General features: G+C 42.5%; 1 protein-coding gene across 7 annotated transcripts in view; it reads right to left on the bottom strand.

Annotated features, from left to right (window-relative positions):
• The window catches only part of LOC112228840 (signal-induced proliferation-associated 1-like protein 1), a 44,652-nt gene extending 35,286 nt beyond the window's left edge, over positions 1-9,366 (bottom strand). For 3 of the 7 annotated variants that reach the window (XM_042309315.1, XM_042309319.1, XM_042309314.1), the window contains exon 1: positions 9,054-9,365. The gene's annotated coding sequence lies outside the window, so the exon portion shown is untranslated. Of the gene's footprint in view, positions 1-9,053 lie in introns of all 7 variants that reach the window. The other 4 variants (XM_042309320.1, XM_042309321.1, XM_042309322.1 and 1 more) reach the window with 3 other exon arrangements.
• Between the last annotated feature and the right edge of the window lie 9,749 nt (positions 9,367-19,115).

Here is a 19,115-nt window from a genome sequence, read left to right on the forward strand (position 1 = left end):
GTATGTGTGTGACAAAAATGAGAGGGGAACTGACCCTCACGTCATCACTGCTGCTATTATGTGAAGCTGAACTGCACACTGTTCTTCCTCTCCTATCTGTGCAGCTGGCTCTGAGGCCGAGAGACTGTCCACCAATAGCATTTCTAGCAGTCTGAACTGTCACCCCTACCCTGTCCTCTCAGAGAGGAAGAGACACTGGCCTCCCTCACTTCCTCACTATCCCCGCTATTGTGCTTCGAAATTAAGCCTGGTCCTCCTGAAACGGCTGCACCGCCTACACTCTCTTTCTCTCTCTCTCTCTCTCTCTCTCTCTCTCTCGCACACACACAGACCTACCCAGCTAAGCTCTGCGTATGACCCCAAATTCTTTAATTATGAGTCTCTACTCTAACCACCCCTATGAGACCTAATGTTGATTGGTTAAATTTAACTTGTGTTTTGTCCCTAAAACAACACCAGCTGCACCAGGTTCTGTTCTCTTGTAACCAATGTTCTGCATGACATTGTATTTGTGTATATTAGGGATCCAAGGCAGAAGCTACTCTTCCTGGGGTCCAAACACACCAAAGCATCCACATTACATATAAAACAGTGAACTATGTTTGTACTGAATGAGATAAAGATAAAACAGTACATCATGTAACATCTCTACACCACGACAAATCCTCAACACAAAATGTTCACCATACAACAATACTTCCATTCAACAATATCACAATGTGTGTCACGCCCTGACCTTAGAGATCCTTTTTATGTCTCTATTTGGTTTGGTCAGGGTGTGATTTGGGGTGGGTATTCTATTCTATTATTTGTATTTCTATGTTTTGGCCGGGTAGGGTTCTCAACCAGGGACAGCCGTCTATCGTTGTCTCTGATTGAGAACCATACTTAGGTAGCCCTTTTTCCCACCTGTCTTTGTGGGAAGTTGACTTTGTTTATGGCACATAGCCTTTAGCTTCACGGTTTGTTTTGTAGTGTTTATTGTTTTGTTCGGCGTCTTTTCATTCTAATAAAGAAAATGTACGCTGATCACTCTGCACCTTGGTCCAGTTCTTTCAACGGCCGTGACAATGTGTGCGTATGCATGTGTCTGTACCTTTGTGTGTGTCTCTTCACAGTCCCCGTTGTTCCATCAGGTGTATTTGTACCTGCTTTTTAAATCTGATTCTACTGCTTGCATCAGTTACCTGATGTGGAATAGAGTTCTATGTAATCAAATCAAAGTTTATTTGTCACATGCGCCAAATACAATAGGTGTAAACCTTACAGTGAAATGCTTACTTACAGGCTCTAACCAATGGTGCGGGGAAAAAAGGCATGTGTAGGTAAGTAAAGAAATAAAACAACAGTAAAAAGACATTTGAAAAAAGTGTAGCAAGACTATATACAGACACCTGTTAGTCAGGCTTATTGAGGTAGTGTGTACATGTAGGTATCGTTAAAGTGACTATGCACTATATGAACAGAAAGCGTAAAAAGAGGGGTTGGCGGGTGGTGGGACACAATGCAGATAGCCTGGTTAGCCAATGTGCGGGAGCACTGGTTGGTCGGGCCAATTTAGGTAGTATCTACATGAATGTATAGTTAAAGTGACTATGCATATAAGATAAACAGAGAGTAGCAGCAGCGTAAAAGAGGGGTTGGCTCTATGTAGAAGTCATGGCTCTATGTAGTACTGTGCGCCTCCCATAGTCTGTTCTGGACTTGGGGACTGTGAAGAGACCTCTGGTGGTATGTCTTGTGGGGTATGCATGAGTGTCCGAGCTGGGTGCTAGTAGTTTAAACAGACAGCTGGTGCATTCAGCTTGTCAACACTTCTTACAAAAACAAGTAGTGATGAAGTCAATCTCTCATCCACTTTGAGCCATGAGAGACTTCCATACATGTTATTAATGTTAGCTCTCCGTGTATGTTTAAGGGCCAGTCATGTTGCCCTGTTCTGAGCCAAATGTAATTTTCTCAAGTCCCTCTTTGTGGCATCTGACCAGGTGTCAAGGTGTGACACAACTAGGGCCTGTACGACCTGCCTTGTTGATAGTGTTGTTAAAAAGGCAGGCAGAGCCGTGCTTTATTATGGACAGACTTCTCCCCATCTTAGCTACTGTAGCATCAACATGTTTGACCACGACAGTTTACAAACCAGGGTTACTCGGAGCAGTTTAGTCACCTCAACTTGCTCAATTTCCACATTATTCATTACGAGATGTAGTTGAGGTTTAGGGTTCAGTGAATGATTTGTCCCAAATACAATGTTTTTAGTTTTGGAAATATTTAAGACTAACTTATTCCCTGCCACCCACTCTGAAACTAACTGCAGCTCTTTGTTAAGTGTTGCAGTCATTCCTGTCGCTGTAGTAGCTGATGTGTATAGTGTTGAGTCCTCTGCATACATAGACACACTGGCCTTACTCAAAGCCAGTGGCATGTCGTTACAGCTACCCTGGTGACTGACTGAGAGGACAGTGGTCACGGTTGCCTGTCTTCCACCTCATAGGTAGATACCTGGCATCAGACAAGCCATCCTGCTGCTCTCTCTAGCCTCAACATCAAGTTATGGCTCCGTCTCCCCTATGTACTCTGTACATTGCCCTGGAACTACATGCCAATATGCGAACTGTGCTTGATGACACAAGCTAATTTTGCTCCTTTCCGTGTGCAGGCTACATCTGCTTGTGTGTGTCATGCTTCATAGTTCAACCATCAGAGTGTAACCAAGCCATTAATGCCTCTGTAAGGAAGTGGAGGGCAAGAAAGAGACTGTAACCCAAGCACATTGATTTAGTTGAAATCAATGGCATGAGCTTTTGTAAGGTATGATAGTAAAGTAAACAGACACAAAAGCTACTCTCTGGTTGGATTTGGAATAATATTGGGGGTGGAACTGGAGCTGAGTATCAGTGTAGTAACTAAGGGATGATAAGTCATGATAATGACTACCTAAAGGAAAGGATAAGTGTAGTAACTAAGTGATGATAAGTCATGATAATGACTACCTAAAGGAAAGGATAAGTGTAGTAACTAAGTGATGATAAGTCATGATAATGACTACCTAAAGGAAAGGATAAGTGTAGTAACTAAGTGATGATAAGTCATGATAATGACTAAATATGAGTATCAGTGTAGTAACTAAGTGATGAAGGAGAGGAGAGGATCAGTGTAATAACAAAAGGATGATAAGTAATGATAATGACTAAAGGAGAGGAACAGTGTAGTAACTAAATGTAACTAAAGGATGATAAGTAATGATAATGACTAAAGGAGAGGATCAGTGTAGTAACTAAGTGATGATAAGTCATGATAATGACTAACTAAAGGAGAGGATCGGTGGAGTAACTAAGTGATGATAAGTCATGATAATGACTAACTAAAGGAGAGGATCAGTGTAGTAACTAAGTGATGATAAGTCATGATAATGACAAAAGGAGAGGATCAGTGTAGTAACTAAGTGATGATAAGTAATGATAATGACTAACTAAAGGAGAGGATTAGTGTAGTAACTAAGTGTTGATAAGTCGTGATAATGACTAAAGGAGAGTATCGGAGCTTGCTAGTGCACTATGCTCAGTGTTTCTGACCTAGCTATGAGGCCCCCCACCTCAGTCTGTGAGGTCACATCCCGTCTGTGTGTTTCCTGTGCGGTGGCTGTCTGAGTCGAGGATCAGTGTAGTAACTAAGTGATGACAAGTCATAATAATGACTAAAGATGAGTGTCAGTGTAGTAACTAAGTGATTATAAGGAACGTTAACGACTAACTAAAGATGAGTATCAGTGTAGTAACTAAGTGATGATAAGTCATGATAATGACTAAAGCAGAGGATCAGTGTAGTAACTAAGTGATGATAAGTAATGATAATGACTAAAGCAGAGGATCAGTGTAGTAACTAAGTGATGATGAGTCATGATAATGACTAACTAAAGGAGAGGATCAGTGTAGCATCTAAGTGATGATAAGTCATGATAATAACTAAAGGAGAGGATCAGTGTAGTAACTAAGTGATGATGAGTCATGATAATGACTAACTAAAGGAGAGGATCAGTGTAGCATCTAAGTGATGATAAGTCATGATAATGACTAAAGGAGAGGATCAGTGTAGTAACTAAGTGATGATAAGTCATGATAATAACTAACTAAGGGAGAGGATCAGTGTAGTAACTAGGTGATGATAAGTCATTATAATGACTAAAGGAGAGGATCAGTGTAGTAACTAAGTGATGATAAGTCATTATAATGACTAGAGAGGATCAGTATAGTAACTAAGTGATGATAAGTCATGATAATGACAAAAGGAGAGGATTAGTGCAGTAACTAAGTGATGATAAGTCATGATAATGACTGAAGGAGGGGATTAGTGTAGTAACTAAGTGTTGATAAGTAATGATCATGTCTAAAGGAGAGGATCAGTGTAGTAACTAAGTAATGATAAGTCATAATAATGACTAAAGGAGAGGATCAGTGTAGTAACTAAGTGATGATAAGTCACGATAATGACAAAAGGAGAGGATTAGTGCAGTAACTAAGTGATGATAAGTCATGATAATGACTAAAGGATAGTATCGGAGCTTGCTAGTGCACTATGCTCAGTGTTTCTGACCTAGCTATGAGGCCCCCCACCTCAGTCTGTGAGGTCACATCCCGTCTGTGTGTTTCCTGTGCGGTGGCTGTCTGAGCCGAGCCTCAGGGGCACACACAAGGGCAGGACAGACAGGCGTGAAGCAGATCTGCCAGTGCCACAGCTAACCGCTTCTCATTGGTAACCCTGTTTCTTTCTCTCTCTCTTTACTGCCAATGCCATTAACATGCAAACACAGCCAGTTTCACAATGACTCTTCCCCTCTTCTTGACTGTAGCATGACATACTATGAAGTGCTTTTTCCACATGGCTAGAGCAGTAATGATTTTCACTATATTGTATGTATCTACCCATTGATGTAATATTGTAGTAATGTTCCTGAGGTGTTTTCCCCTGACAGATTCTCCGTGCAGGGTTGTTTTCTACCTTTTTTATTTATCTTTGCTCAGGATGGGGAAGTAGTGATGTCGTGGGAGTGTATTGAGTTAGATCTCTTTTCAGCACCACTGAATGTCACTGAGTGCACTTCTCCTATAATGGGAATTGGAACAATGAAGACAGTAGGTGTTTGTGTGTGTTTTTTAGTGTATGTATGATATAACTGGTTGATTAATAATACTGACGACAGCAAACTCCACACACACACTGCCTACAGTATTTCTGACTAGTGGGTTATTTACAGTATGCAAATCTGTATCAAGGGATCAACATGTGACATGATCAACCACCACTAGAGTGAATTTATTCAAATTTACAGAAGTCATGTTTTCATTCAATTTATGCCATCTCAAAATAATCTTTATCATAATCCTAATTATAAATAAAACGCAAATATTTGTGGGACTGGAAAGAACATGTTTCGACCTGCATTAAGACCTAATATAGAGAAGTTAAACAACAAGCCAATACAGGTTGAAACATGTTAATTTAGAGAAGTAAAACAACAAGCCAATACAGGTTGAAACATGTTCCTTCCAGTTGCACAAACACAGTACTTGATTTACTTCTCACCATCTCTCTTTCTAATCCTCCTCTCTGCCTCTCTCCTTTCCTTCATTCCCTCCCTCCCATCACTTTCTCTTTCTCCTTTTTCTCTCCTCTCCTGTCCTGCTCATTGTGCAGTCTGCTCCTGTGCAGCAGAGCAGAGCTATAGGCCGGCCAGAGCCCAGGGACATATATCTGAGGGTGACTCCACTCCAGAGAGGGCTGAGCTCCCATTAAGAGCATGGCCACAGAGGACAGGTGACAAAAGAGAGCACAAGCCGATTAGAGGATCCACCCAGTGGCTTACACTGCCATCCACCATTCTACCATCCTATGCTCTGCTCAGAGGGGGTGGCACTGCTGGGCCACCAGCCTACCTCAGTCACACAGACATACTGCTCACTAGGAGGGATAGAGAGACGGGGCCTAGTCACCCAAAATGGCTCCAAATGAGGGAGATGGTGTGGTGCTGACTCATGTTTTAGAGGAGAGAATAATCTGCCCGGTAACATTGATCCATGTTGATTGGACATATTGATTATTTCTCCTAAGACACCAGGGAAATCTATTTAACCATAGTCTTAGTCATTTTCGCTCATATTTGTAATTTGTCCTTGCATAAAAAGATGAGAGTAGAAATAGGTCAGTTTGTCACGGCACGGTGGGAGCACCATGGTGACTTTCCTCTCTCGGCGGAGCACAGTAGGCCTCAGCGTAGATTGAATAGCATTTTTACAAGCCTCAGGTTGTTGTCGGACAGGCGCCTGTCTATGTCGTGCTATGTGAAGACGGTTGGTTGACTGTTCAGAGGCTATACGCTGCAGCGGTCCAACGGAGAGGAGTTGCTTTTGGCATTGAAATGCAATTTGGTATGCAAAGAGTGCAGCGGTGTGATCTGGGGTTGAAATCCTGGGTGACACACAGCTTTAGTACCTCTGAGACAAGCAGGGTCTGTTAGCTCCGGGGCTCTGCTAGCATCCTGCGGCACAAACGTTTACTACCGCTGCTCTCACTATTATTTCCATCAACATCATATAAGTCATTTTGGCCTTCAATGTTTTAAGGATCTCCACTTATTAAACTGGCAAAGGACAAACATGTAACAGTTCCTTTACATTTCATCTATACATTTAAGACGTCAAGTGGTTCTGTACATACACCCTTGATTCATCAGATGCCTCTTACTATGGAACACAATGTTGTTTAATAGATCTGTCCTCTGTGGTCAGGGGCTGGTGTAGGAATGGACAGTGATGTAGCAATTTGATTGTGCAGGAAATACAAGTGGGCCTGATCGATCACAGAGACGAGCTGTTCAGCCTCTCCTTTCCTCCCACTCAGCTGAAGAATTTGTGCCACAGGTCCCTGCTGACTGACAGAGAGCCTCTAATATTTAAAAAAGAGTCCCAGACACCCACAGGTTTTTGTAGCCCCCTACTGTGACAATACTAGTCCTAGCTAGATGAACAAATATAGACACGTACATGCTCTGACGCCAACGGCTAGTTCCCATCATTTGGGTCAAAACAGCATATTTAAAGCACCACATTTTTAACATGTTCTAAGAAAAAGTGTTATTTTTGAGAGCGCCCGAGTGCTTCACTACTTTAACTAGAACAGGCATATTTCTGTCACAGACACAGACAGACAGACACACATCTGATCGTTATATTATTGTAGGTATAGAACAATCTCCCTACTGTCCACAAACTATAAAAGTCTGAGGGCAAAGTTTTTTCCTGTTATGTTGTCAAATAATAGAGAATATACCTTTTTTTCTCGTAGTTTGAATACATGGGAGTTTATTTAACCCTAAAATACTGGCGAGTATATCCATGAACCTACATTTGACTGACAATTAAATAACTGTCGGGTTGAGATTGCTGCATTAAATAGTTGAATGTCTGTTAAGAGTGGACATTTTATCTGGCCTAATCTTCTCAAAGAACACTCAAAATAACAATACATTTGATCCCAAGTTGAATGCCCTTTTGCAATCCTATTATGTAATTACTTTGTTATTATTGTGATATTATTACATTTTCAATTATTTTGAATATTTTAGAAGCATTTCATGAAAATTGAAGCACTGTGGTAGGGTCCGTTTCCCTCGATAAAACCGGCATCTGTCCCCATCATTGGCAGTGTGACCTCAAAGCGTCACCAGACTCTTGTACCCATGTGCTATGCGTGCAATGATAGTGGTTGTGTGTCATGGTGGCACCAACAAATCTGATGTTATAATCCGGGTTCAGTTACCCCCGATCACATATACAGTATATTCATTCTCAGAGAGCTTGATTTCAGAAGATTGACTTTCATACATACATACACACACACACACACACACACACATATCCATGAGCACATCTGGCCAACCATCTAGGTTAACAGTCTAGGACCGATAACGTCACACCCTCTGCCAATCTGGCAAGGAACGCACAAAGACCATGACCAAGTCCCTGTCATCAAATTTAGACAAGCACACGGCCTACCACACTCCTCGGGAATGAGTGCAAGGACTTCACCATGTCAAGTCCCGATGCATTCATCATCATAAGGAATACCATTGTCCATTACTGACAACCACAGTGAACACCACATAGGAGGATTCATCTGGCGCAAAATAAATGAAATGGCCAGTCCTTATAGTGCACTAGCTTATGTAAGCTGTCCCTCATCCCTCTCCTCTTCATCTCCCTCCTTGTTCCCCCTTTCTCTTCTACACCAGCCCTCTCAATCCCTTGCATCCCCAACCCCCAAAAAGCACAACCCCCCCTCACTGCCAAAATGAGAAAAAAAATGATATCCCGCATCCCTCCTTTTCTTTGCCACCTTGAAAACAACACCCTGATCCCAGCTCTGGTTCTCCATTCCATCATTGTCTGTGCACATTACATGCAGTACCCTCTCAGTCCTCTTTATCATCCCCCACACGAAAACAGGCAGGGGCTGCAGACCTTAGTCTGTAAAAAAAAAAGTACATTTATATGTATATCCTATTTCTCTTACCTTTTTGTTTCTGTGTCACTATAGTTCCTGTCTATTCACCTCTTTCATTCTCCCTGTCTTTGGCGTGCTCTCTGTCTCTTCCTCCCTCCCTCCATTCCTCCACCTGGCCCACATCTCTGGGTCCTGCAGCCCCGAGCGCCCTACAGCAAGGTCTGCAGTGACTTCATGTCAATGTCATTACACCGTTTTAAAAACGAGCCCAGAACACCAGAGGGGGGGGAGCGTGAAGATAGCAGAATGCCGCTCAGACATAATTTTCTACCCCTGACAAAGCGTCCGTTCATTGTGTTGACACATCCTTTGCTCTCTCACTTCTGTACGGCAGAATGATCTGAATCTCTGGTGAAATCGACAGGAAATAAGAGCATATGCATGCTCACATAGGGGGTGTCCTGAACAAATCAATCACATTCATTATCACCAGATATAGGGAATTAGGAATGTGTACATTCTGAAGGCTTTGAGTAAAGAAAGACAGTGCTTACCTCCACATCTCAGCTCCGCTCCACCCTGCCTGGTATCATCCTGTTCCTTTCTGTAGCCTCCCTCCCCCCTCTCCCCATGACAGCATTTTTCTGCTATCTATCCCCACGCTGATGCTTTTTCTCCTCCTCGTCCCTCTTCGATTTCCCTTGTCTGCTCTCTTCTTCCCCTCTCCAAAAAGAAAACTCCTCTCTGGTCAGTGTGCCTAGGAGCTCAGCTCTTCCATTCCGTTGTTCAGTCAAAAGAGGCAGGTTGATTTGTTCTGTCTCCCTCCCTCACGCTGATTCTATTTCATTCACATCACACTGAAGCCAAACCCCTCCTTCTCCTCCCCTCACACACGGCACATCCCCAATCTCTCTCCTCCCCCTCCTCTCTCTCTCTCTCTTTCTCTCTCTGTCAAAGAGAGGCTGAGGCAGCAATAGACAGCAAACTAGGCAGGATGTGCTCTCTTTCTCTCCCTCTCTCTAATCCGCATTCAAGACTAATGGTTGGATGATTAGGGTGACTAGATTAAGCGACCAATGAGTGCATCTAGCCTGTCAGCCACAATGTGCCATTCTACATGTTTGGTTGGAGGAAAGGTTGGGGGGGAAAGGAGCATGTGTAGTGTTCTCCCCAAACATGGACCAATGGGTGGGGGCCACACTAAACAATTAAATGGTTCCCCAACAAGGAGGGTACATTATTTACTAGACTCTAAACATTCAGAGGGCTCCCGAGTGGTGCAGCGGTCTAAGGCACTGCATCTCAGTGCAAAAGAGGTGTCACTACGGTCCCTGGTTTGAATCCAGGCTGTATCAGATTCGGCCGTGATTGGGAGTCCCGTAGAGTGGCGCACAATTGGCCCAGCATTGTCCGGGTTTGGCCAGGATTGGCCGGCATTGTAAATAAGAATTTGTTTTTAACTGACTTGCCTAGTTAAATAAAGGTTAATTTTTTTTTTAAAAGAGGGCCATCATCACTGTTCACCTCCCCCTCCCCTCCCATTCCCTCCCTGCCCAGTAGGTTCTCTGCCACCTGACCTTCCAAAATGGTTTCCATGTGTTTGATGCCATTCCATTTGCGCCGTTCCAGGCATTATTATGAGCCATTCTGCATTTCCATAGACATTACCTTGGCTCCCTAAGTCCAGCCATGGCGTGGTGTGATTATGACACCCTACAAAAGAACAGGTGTCAGTCACAGACTGAACACCGGAGATGTTTATGAGAAAGAGGGGAATTATGCTGCTCTTTGTGAGCCTTTTACTGTGGCAAATTAAAGCATTATCATTAAGGATTATGGTCCTTTCGATTTGTCTTTGTTGTGCCAGCACAGTAATATTTATCTATTTTTTCAGATGGTTTTCAGATGGATTTTCTCACTAGGGGTTATAGAGAGTCACAAACAACAGTATTTTGGACCTCAATCTAGAACAAGACTGGGCACCTAATCCCAGGTTCTCCACCTCTCATCACGCTCAAATGCATCCTTTATGTTGAAAGCACAGTACAACACCGTGGAAGTGTATGCTGCATGATTCATAACATTATAGGCATATCCCATGTGTGTGTAATAGCACAATAAATAGTTGTATATTGTAGACATTGGTACATGGTTTCTATACTCAGTTATGTGCTGAGACAGTCTCAGGCAAAACAGGCAGTCTGTTTTGACTACTAGCCTTACCAGTTCCGCTTTAAACAACCCTTTAGCTAATGTGGCACTGGAGCTGGGGCCCGACTCCATCCACTAATTACTGTATGAAGTCACCCCCCGCCTGACCATATGGCCCTGATAGGTCACCAGCTCTGGTCAAGCCCACAACAGAGCTGGGTGTGGGGGTGGGGGCTAGGAGGACGGGTTGGGGGTAGTGAGTTTAAAACCAATTAAAACAAGGAAACAATGATAATAGTTTTGGATGCACAAGACAGTAGATTTATGTGATAGCAGTTTAGGTCATGGGGTATAGTCTAAGACTAGAATGACATTGCTGACACATCAAATGACCCCTGATGTTAATTTTTTTCATCATTCATTATTATGTTGCATTTGAGATATGTTCAAACTACCATTTTGACACATGGCAATGCAACCTTTTTCCTCAGTAATTCTTATATTTTACATAATGTAGATTAAATATATATTTCAAATAACTGTTACCATACATAAGTCCAATCAGTTAAATAGAAAATAGTTTGTAAGCAGTGATTGTGGATCAGACAAAGATTTTTTTCTAGTTCCTATTATTCCTTGGTATGATTGGTTTTCATTGTCAACGACCAGCCTAGCCTCAGTTCATTTATTCTAAGCACTACTTCTCCTATTTTGTAAGAGAACCATGAACTGCCTGAGAAGCTGAATGCTTCACTTTATATCTCTATTATAAAAAAAATGGTTGAATGGAATTCTAACTGCTGTCACATTATCCAACCTAAGACCATGACGCTAGACAGAACCTACTGCATCTATCCGATTTACCAAGTCTAGCTGCCTGGCCAGTTGGGTGGGTAGAATTTGTCGAACGTTCCAACAGGAATCTGTTCCAAAAACTATGTAAAGTACAAGGTTGCCAACAAACAACGCATACAAAGTAGCATGATCAATTCACCTTGCTAACTAGCTGCCGAATAGGCATCAACTCACCACGTAGCTTATTCTTAATGTTTTTCCATAGGCTACCAGAGACATTTTTCGGAATAAACGTGATGAGTGAAAACCTAATGAAATAGCCCACTCCCTACCCGGTATCTTATTCGGCCGCTATCCAACGTTGTATGCGTTGTTTGTTGGCAACCTTGTTATTTACGAAGTTTTTGGAACAGATTCCCGTTGGAACGTTCCACACATTATACCCACCCTGGTCAGTGTGTTTCGTGAACAAGAAAAGGTAGATGGGTTGCTGTAGCATTGATAGAGGCCTAACATAATTACACTCCACCGAATGCTGAATACAAATGATCTTATAGGCCCAAACAAAGTCATCCCTGGAACTGAACTAAACGGTATAGGTTGTCGTTACCCATTTCATGTGAATACACGTTAACACAAGGTTTCCACGTCCTTTGCGCTGTCATATATCACGTTACGTGTACTGGTGAATTATAAATACTAGCTCACAGCAATAGTCAGTAATACAGCGACATCTAGTGGTAAACTGCATCGTAGACAACCTTGTGTGCAATTGTGACCAGGTCCCAGACATTGCATCTGTAGAGCCCTGTAAAATCCGCTATACGGAGAACACTTACAGAATCACGGAATCCAGACATCAAAACGGAATTCAACAATATTGAAAATGTATTGAACTTAGTATGGAATCAACTAAATGTATTGAAAATGAATTCGTTGGTACACGTTTATCATAAAACATTAACAGAATGAATTGGTGATTCGTATTTCCTGCAACTTGCTGAAGAGACAATGAGAATTCCCCTTGTCTGTGTTTGTGCGTCTACCACTTTGTGTAGGCAGTAGCGACGATGCTAATAAAAAGTGGAAAGTCTTTCCCCCAAACCTTGTCAATTAAACGTTAACTACAAAGTAGCCTATGCTTACCTGGCAGAATGATGTCAGAAGTATTTGAATCAATCCAGTGGGTATTTGTTTTGCAAACTGTACTATCAAGCAAGTGCGCTACAAAAACACCACTAAACAACAGCCTATTGCTATGTGCCACTTGAATTAAAGGGTAACTACACACAAACATAAAATAAAACATTCCCAGACCTCAAAAGTGGCCCTCCTGATGGGGTTTAAACATTGTTGTGGACTTACAACACACAATTTAGCTGTTTTTCTTTCTTTTTTTTAAAGGATCAACTCTACCTCTCAACCAAAACCTCCATCCTTACCCGAGCTTCATGTCCACATCCTGGTTCAACCCTAACCCTAGCAATATTCCAAATCCTTACCCGAGCTTCATGTCCACATCCTGGTTCAACCCTAAACCTAGCAATAAACCTAATCCTAACTCTAGCTTCATGTCCACATCCTGGTTCAACCCTAACCCTAGCAATAAACCTAATCCTAACTCTAGCTTCATGTCCACATCCTGGTTCAACCTTAACCCTAGCAATAAACCTAATCCTAACTCTAGCTTCATGTCCACATCCTGGTTCAACCCTAACCCTAGCAATAAACCTAATCCTAACTCTAGCTTCATGTCCACATCATGGTTCAACCTAACCCTGGCAATAAACCTAATCCTAAATCTAGCTTCATGTCCACATCCTGGTTCAACCCTAAACCTAGCAATAAACCTAATCCTAACTCTAGCTTCATGTCCACATCCTGGTTCAACCCTAACCCTAGCAATAAACCTAATCCTAACTCTAGCTTCATGTCCACATCCCAGTTCAACCCTAAGCCTAGCTTCATGTCCAAATCTCGGTGAGTAAAACCAATACTTGTTATAGTGCACTTATGAGAATAATTACACAGTAATAACAAAACTGTGGGCTCTATTTTCGGCTATTCAGCTATTTTCCATCTCTTTTTATTTATTTTATTTCACCTTTATTTAACCAGGTAGACAAGTTGAGAACAAGTTCTCATGTACAATTGCGACCTGGCCAAGATAAAGCAAAGCAGTTCGACACATACAACGAAACAAAGTTACACATGGAGTAAAACAAACATACAGTCAATAATACAGTAGAAAAATAAGTATATATACAATGTGAGCAAATTAGGTGAGATAAGGGAGGTAAAGGCAAAAAAAAGGCCATGGTGGCGAAGTAAATACAATATAAATCAAATCAAATCAAATCATATTTTATTTGTCACATACACATGGTTAGCAGATGTTAATGCGAGTGTAGCGAAATGCTTGTGCTTCTAGTTCCGACAATGCAGTAATAACGAGCAGGTAATCTAACTAACAATTCCAAAAAAAAAAAAAAACTACTGTCATACACAGTGTAAGGGGATAAAGAATATGTACATAAGGATATATGAATGAGTGATGGTACAGAGCAGCATAGGCAAGATACAGTAGATGATATCGAGTACAGTATATACATATGAGATAAGTATGTAAACCAAGTGGCATAGTTAAAGTGGCTAGTGATACATGTATTACATAAGGATGCAGTCGATGATATAGAGTACAGTATCAACATATGCATATGAGATGAACAATGTAGGGTAAGTAACATTATATAAGGTAGCATTGTTTAAAGTGGCTAGTGATATATTTACATCATTTCCCATCAATTCCCATGATTAAAGTGGCTGGAGTAGAGTCAGTGTCATTGACAGTGTGTTGGCAGTAGCCACTCAATGTTAGTGGTGGCTGTTTAACAGTCTGATGGCCTTGAGATAGAAGCTGTTTTTCAGTCTCTCGGTCCCAGCTTTGATGCACCTGTACTGACCTCGCCTTCTGGATGGCAGCGGGGTGAACAGGCAGTGGCTCGGGTGGTTGATGTCCTTGATGATCTTTATGGCCTTCCTGTAGCATCGGGTGGTGTAGGTGTCCTGGAGGGCAGGTAGTTTGCCCCCGGTGATGCGTTGTGCAGACCTCACTACCCTCTGGAGAGCCTTACGGTTGAGGGCGGTGCAGTTGCCATACCAGGCGGTGATACAGCCCGCCAGGATGCTCTCGATTGTGCATCTGTAGAAGTTTGTGAGTGCTTTTGGTGACAAGCCGAATTTCTTCAGCCTCCTGAGGTTGAAGAGGCGCTGCTGCGCCTTCCTCACGATGCTGTCTGTGTGAGTGGACCAATTCAGTTTGTAGCAAGTAAAACAAGTAAGTTTTAGCAAGTAAAATTCAGTTTATAGCAAGTAAAACACTGGAATGGTAGATTTGCAGAGGAAGAAAGTGCAAAGTAAAGATAGAAATAGTGTGGTGCAAAGGAGCAAAATAAATAAATAAATACAGTAGGGGGAGTTGTTTGGGCTAAATTATAGATGGGCTATGTACAGGTGCAGTAATCTGTGAGCTGCTCTGACAGCTGGTGCTTAAAGCTAGTGAGGGACATAAGTGTTTCCAGTTTCAGAGATTTTTGTAGTTCGTTCCAGTCATTTGGCAGCAGAAAACTGTAAGGAGAGGCAGCCAAAGGAAGAATTGGTTTTGGGGGTGACCAGAGAGATATATCTGCTGGAGCTCGTGCTACAGGTGGGTGCTGCTATGGTGACTAGCGAGCTGAGATAAGAGGGGACTTTACCTAGCAGGGTCTTGTAGATGACCTGGAGCCAGTGGGTTTGGCGACGAGTATGAAGCGAGGGCCAGCCAACGAGAGCGTACAGGTCGCAGTGATGGGTAGTATATAAAATAGGGGTTGCAACAATTTCGGCAGATCATTTTAGAAAGAAAGGGTCCAGATTGTCTAGTCCGGCTGATTTGTAGGGGTCCAGATTTTACAGCTCTTTCAGAACATCAGCTGACTGGATTTGGGAGAAGGAGAAATGGGGAGGCTTGGGCGAGTTGCTGTGGGGGGTGCAGTGCTATTGAACGGGGTAGGGGTAGCCAGGTGGAAAGCATGGCCAGCCGTAGAAAAATGCATATTGAAATTCTCAATTATAGTGGATTTATCAGTGGTGACAGTGTTTCCTATCCTCAGTGCAGTGGGCAGCTGGGAGGAGGTGTTCTTATTCTCTATGGACTTTACAGTGTCCCAGAACTTTTTTGAGTTTGTGTTGCAAGGAAGCAAATTTCTGCTTGAAAAAAAGCTAGCCTTGGCTTTTCTAACTGCCTGTGTATATTGTTTTCTAACTTCCCTGAAAAGTTGCATATCACGGGGGCTGTTCGATGCTAATGCAGAACAACATAGGATGTTTTTGTGTTGGTTAAGGGCAGTCAGGTCTGGAGAGAACCAAGGGCTATATCTGTTCCTGGTTCTAATTTTCTTGAATGAGGCATGCTTATTTAAGATGGTGAGGAAGGCATTTAAAAAAAATAACCAGGCATCCTCTACTGACGGGATGAGATCAATATCCTTCCAGGATACCCCCGCCAGGTCGATTAGAAAGGCCTGCTCGCTGAAGTGTCTTAGGGAGCGTTTGACAGTGATGAGTGGGGGTTGTTTGACCGCTGACCCATTACGGATGCAGGCAGTGAGGCAGTGATTGCTGAGATCTTGGTTGAAAACAGCAGAGGTGTATTTAGAGGGCAAGTTGGTTAGGATGATATATATGAGGGTGCCCGTGTTTACGGCTTTGTGGTGGTACCTGATAGGTTCATTGATAATTTGTGTGAGATTGAGGGCATCAAGCTTAGATTGTAGGATGGCTGGGGTGTTAAGCATGTTCCAGATTAGGTCGCCTAGCAGCACGAGCTCTGAAGATAGATGGGGGGCAACCAGTTCACAAATGGTGTCCAGAGCACAGCTCGGGGCAGAGGGTGGTCTATAGCAGGCAGCAACGGTGAGAGACTTGTTTTTAGAGAGGTGTATTTTTAAAAGTAGAAGTTAAAATTGTTTGGGTACAGACCTGGATAGTAGGACAGAACTCTGCAGGCTATCTTTGCAGTAGATTGCAACACCGCCCCCTTTGGCCGTTCTATCTTGTCTGAAAATGTTGTAGTTTGGGATGGAGATTTCAGAATTTTTGGTGGTCTTCCTAAGCCAGGATTCAGACACGGCTAGAACATCCGGGTTGGCAGAGTGTGCTAAAGCAGTGAATAAAACAAACTTAGGGAGGAGGCTTCTAATGTTAACATGCATGACACCAAGGCTATTACGGTTACAGAAGTCATCAAAAGAGAGCGCCTGGGGAATAGAGGAACAAAGGAGGAGTAAGATAAGGGTACGGCTAAAAGCTATGAGAATTGGTCGTCTAGAACGTCTGGAATGTCTGGAACAGAGAGTAAAAGGAGGTTTCTGGGGGCTTTAAAATAACTTCAAGGTATAATGTACAGACAAAGGTATGGTAGGATGTGAATACAGTGGAGGTAAACCTAGGTATTGAGTGATGATGAAAGAGATATTGTCTCTAGAAACATTATTGAAACCAGGTGATGTCATCGCATGTGTGGGTGGTGGAACTAATAGGTTGGATAAGGTATAGTGAGCAGGACTAGAGGCTCTACAGTGAAATAAGTCAATAAACACTAACCAGAACAGCAATGGACAAGGCATATTGACATTAAGGAGAGGCATGCTTAGTCGAGTGATTATAAGGGTCCAGTGAGTAGTGAGGTTGGTTGGGGTAACGGCGATTCAGACAGCTAGCCGGGCCATCAATAGCAAGCTAGCATAGGATGGAGGTCTGTTATTAGCCACCTCGTGCATTTCCGTCGGTAGATTAGTGGGGTTCCGTGTGGTAGAGGGGATCAATCCAATTGGCAAAATAGATATAGTTATAGTGACCCAAGAAAATTTGTCCAATAGACCTAGTCAGATAGCAGCAAATAAGACAGCTAACGATTAGCGGGCCACAGATGGGCGTTCAGGTAACGTCGCGACGGAGGGGCCATTTGGATAACTCCCTCAGGCAGATAAAGTCGGTAGTCCAGTCATGAAGGCCCGGTGGGGCTCAGCATCGGCAGTAAAACGGGTCCGGATAGGTGATTGTAGCCCAGGAGTGGCTGATGGAACTCTTCAGCTGGCTAGCTCCAGAATAATTGATGTTTACTCCGGAATCGACGTAAGCCAATAGTCACACGGATAGCATCTAGCTAGCTGCGAGATCCAAGTGTAAATGGTCGTAAACCCTTACGCCAGGTTCAGCAATTTACCTGTCTAATATCAGCTCGCTTCCGCTGAGGGGGAAGGGTGGCCATATTTGAGGTTTGTCCATATAAACAAGCACACAAGTGATAATTTCATGCAGCGCTAAAGGGAAGTTTTAAGAACCACCAAAAGCAGGTCTTAACTGTAATGCAGTTGATAATGACATGGATTTTGAGAGCGGAAGCGCAGCCTATCCAGCTGTGTGCCCATAAGAGTTGTGCCTTTTGGAATGGTTTCCCCCCATTTCATTTGATTTGATTTTTAAAAAACAAGCCTAGCCTACCTTTCCCTTAATCAAGGCTAGTTTAGCAGCTTTGCATAGTGCGCATTTTCATCCTGTCCATGCATTAGCCAAGTAGCCAATGAATAAAGAGTTTTTTTATGGTCTACTGACAGTGGCTGGAAGTATTTTGGAGGTTTTTGCCCTCGTGCTTTTTCATGATTCACAATTCACATACCTGCATATTTCATTTTGCTTGTTCAAGTAGTTTACAGATCCCCGTTTTCAAAGAGCGTCCCTCGTCCGATTACCAAAGACGTGCTCCACCAAACTATTCAGTCCTTCTATAATGCATATCAACGGCAGATTTTTTCGAGAATGTGCCTCGCACATAGGCAACAATACAATTGACAGGAGCCATGTATTTTGTATAGGCGTGTGAATGTTATGCGTAGAGAGATTTACTCCTAGGTTTGTGCACAGTGCCATGGAACTAGAGATGGGATTTTTGATATCATGCTGACCCCATCCGATTTAGAAATATTGCATAGCCTCCCCTCTTCTGAATGAACCTCTAAAATTCTTAGCTATTTGATTTTGAATTTTAGGACCCCTTTAGGTATAAAAAAAGGTATTGAATTTGGCATTTACTACTATAGCCCATATAAATGCATGGAATTACAACACATTTGTAAATGCTAAATGAAGACAGTCAAAAAAAGTATCGTAAGGAATAAGGTTTTGATGTGTCTATCATATATCTAGGAGATATAAGAAAGCTCAGGAAATATTTTTGTTTTTTTGGACACATATTTAACCCATTATTTTTGTTAGCCTGAAACTACCGCCATACTTCCATTTGTTTGTATGGGTCACCTTCAGATGACTCCTATTGCAGATGCGGAAGGCCGACATAAACTGATGAGGTGGATTGAGACACAGCCCATACAAAACACTTGATATCTCTAGCTTAAACTGACAGATTTTTATGGGGATTCTTTAATTATGTTACTTAGATTGAAGCACGGATGTGTCAATAGAATTTTAAGGATTAACGAAGGCAGTTTTTTTTGTCCAATGCCCAATGCATTCGCCAAATAGCAGCCTATCAATAAAGGGTTTGAAATAAATATTAATCACCAAAGCTTGATTAAAAGAGTTTGGGAGCAGCAAAACAGCGTGCTCCCGTT

Source organism: Oncorhynchus tshawytscha, linkage group LG30 (assembly GCF_018296145.1).
Source record: "Oncorhynchus tshawytscha isolate Ot180627B linkage group LG30, Otsh_v2.0, whole genome shotgun sequence".
Taxonomy (NCBI): domain Eukaryota; kingdom Metazoa; phylum Chordata; class Actinopteri; order Salmoniformes; family Salmonidae; genus Oncorhynchus; species Oncorhynchus tshawytscha.